At 39.9% G+C, this 2,496-nt stretch overlaps 1 non-coding gene across 1 annotated transcript; it reads right to left on the bottom strand.

Moving 5' to 3' along the window:
* Positions 1-2,101: 2,101 nt before the first annotated feature.
* On the bottom strand, positions 2,102-2,209 carry LOC120250786. Its single transcript, XR_005533123.1, has one exon. It is a non-coding gene; the product is annotated as a small nucleolar RNA R71 (small nucleolar RNA).
* Between the last annotated feature and the right edge of the window lie 287 nt (positions 2,210-2,496).

Genomic DNA, 2,496 nt, shown 5'->3' with positions numbered 1-2,496 from the left:
TAAGATCTTCATCAAATGTGATATAATTGAAGACACAATGCGATCTACTACATGGATGTGTGCCCATTCATGTTGCGAACTACTGTAGCAAAGTATTGTAGCAAATCACTGTAGTAGTTACTGTTTACATCATGCTAAAAATTCAATTCCTAGAGATTCGGACTGCCATGTGGAAATTCGATATGCCCGTGCGGATGCCCGATTCCAGCCCTATTTAAGTCGTGACTTGAGATGTTTTCGAGGATTTTTTCCAATCTTTTCCCATCTTTTCTCCAACTTTGGAGGTGCTCGAGGCTTAAGTTTGGAGAGGCTTTGATAAGGTTTTTGGAGTGGTTCTATGGCCTTTAAGACCATGCTCCTTAGGAAGATAGTTATTGGGGTAGCTTTCGTCTGCATCACTTCGGCGAGTTGTGCCTTAGGCTTCATGAAGGAACCCTTAGAGAAAATGAGGCAACTCGGCAAGACCATCGACATGGAACACGAGGGGTTTTACTTGTGGATTGCATGCTTTTACATTTGATTATATTATTGATTGTATTTTTCTCCATGGAGAGCTAAGCCCCTAGTAGGTGCTTGGACTTGTAAACCCTACGATGACTTTGTTTCATTGAACTTTTATTATTTTTTCTTTAATTGATGTTTTAATTAAATTTAAATCTTGAATGCTTGTTGAAGTGATTTTCTCTTAGAGTGACACTATGGTTGAGAATCCATCTTGGTAATCCTTGTGGATGAGTGACACAGCATGAGGGTTAGATAAAGCAAGATTGGAGAGGGTTGATAGGGTGAGTCGAGAGTTAGAGGAACGTCCCCTTTCTGTTTTGGTGTGATTTATCCTATCTCCGTATTCCGAGAGTTTGTTGCGGTCATAATAGAGTGAAGTGCTAAGATAGAAACTCCGCTTGGGCTTAGTTGCGCAAGCAACAGAGTGAAGTGTTGAAGTAATCCTTAGTGCCGGGGCTTAATTATGACTAGGGGTCTTTCGCCTGGACCAAAGGGTTAGATCTAGATTAGGGAATATGTTTATCACTTGGAGTCCCTAGAGCTTTATGCAATCTTGCATAGTGTGAGGCGTCGAAAGCATTCCTTTCTGCTGGGGAATAGTGTAGAGTTAGTTACGGTTGACCTTAGTTTTGGGACCGTGTGTTTAAGGATTTTCACGACTCATTAAACATCAGTTAGGAGATATAATGATCTGTCTTGCACTTAAAGCAATAGTCCTAGGGTGAGCAATGTCCGGGTGCCCCACTTTCTATCGATTACCTGTCTTGTCATTTCACTGCGTCTCCTTCTTATTAATTTATTTCTATTGCATCAATATTGTTCTTACCTCTTTGAATCATCTTCACCATACTTAAATAGCAATTCTTTTGTTCCTAATCACTATTCCACTTGGATATGACTACCCACTCACCAAGTAACTTTATTACTTCAACAACCCACGCACTTGCGGTACACACACAAAAGGGGTGTGTCAAGTTTTTGGTGCCGTTGTCGGGGATAGCCATTTTGGAAACAATTTGCACTTTGCTATTTTATCTATTCATCACTTGTTCTATTTCACACTTTCTTATTCTTCGATCATTCTGATTTGTTTATATTTCTTTGGTTCCAGCTCCAGGTTATGACCCGAGGAAACCTTTCGACATTGGTTGAAGGAGATCCTGACATTTGAAGGAAAATTCATAGAAGGGGAAAAGAACCTGTGTAAGAATAGTCTAATCAAACTAAAATAGAAGTTGAAGGGTCAAATAATATGGAAAAACAAAATAAGCAGTAGAGGGAACGTTCAGATTATGCTAGACCTACAGTTCTTGGCACACAGTTTAGTATTGTGCGGCCATGAATTACAGCTCAAAATTTTAAGATCAAGCCAGGCTTCATCCAGATGTTACAGCAGTTAGCACAGTTTAATGGTTTGGCCGACATGCTCAAGATCAATGGTATTATGGATAATGCTATCAAGTTGAGAGCCTTCCCATTTTCCTTGAAAGGGAAAGTGAAGGAATGGCTACATTCATTACCTAGAGCATCGATCACTACATGGGAGGAGATGGTAGAAGCTTTTCTTGCCCAATATTTCCCTCCTGGAAAATTCACAAAGCTTAGGAATGAGATATCATCTTTTGTGCTAATGGAATTGGAGTCTCTTTTTTGAGACATGGGATAAGTTCAAGGAGCTTCTGTGGAAATGTCCTCAACATGGGTTCCCCGAGTGGATGATCATTCAGACGTTTTATAGCAGGTTAAACCCAAGCATGAAGTAGTTACTTGATGCTGCAGTAGGAGATACACATCTGATAAGTGTCCAAATGTAGGTGTTTTCATATATGTATCGTATGCACTTTGCATGTATTTTGTGAGGTTTGATGCCCGTTTCGCGGTTAATCGTCTATTATTTGCTTTGTAGGGCATATGGAAGCCATGGAGAACAAGAAGATATCATTTTGACAAAAAGAGAAGAAAAGCAGAATTTCATACTACCCCCATACTACC

This window comes from Dioscorea cayenensis, chromosome 19 (assembly GCF_009730915.1).
Source record: "Dioscorea cayenensis subsp. rotundata cultivar TDr96_F1 chromosome 19, TDr96_F1_v2_PseudoChromosome.rev07_lg8_w22 25.fasta, whole genome shotgun sequence".
NCBI classification, from domain to species: Eukaryota; Viridiplantae; Streptophyta; class Magnoliopsida; order Dioscoreales; family Dioscoreaceae; genus Dioscorea; species Dioscorea cayenensis.
Note: the sequence above shows the minus strand (reverse complement) of the source record. Positions and strands in the feature narration are given on the sequence as shown.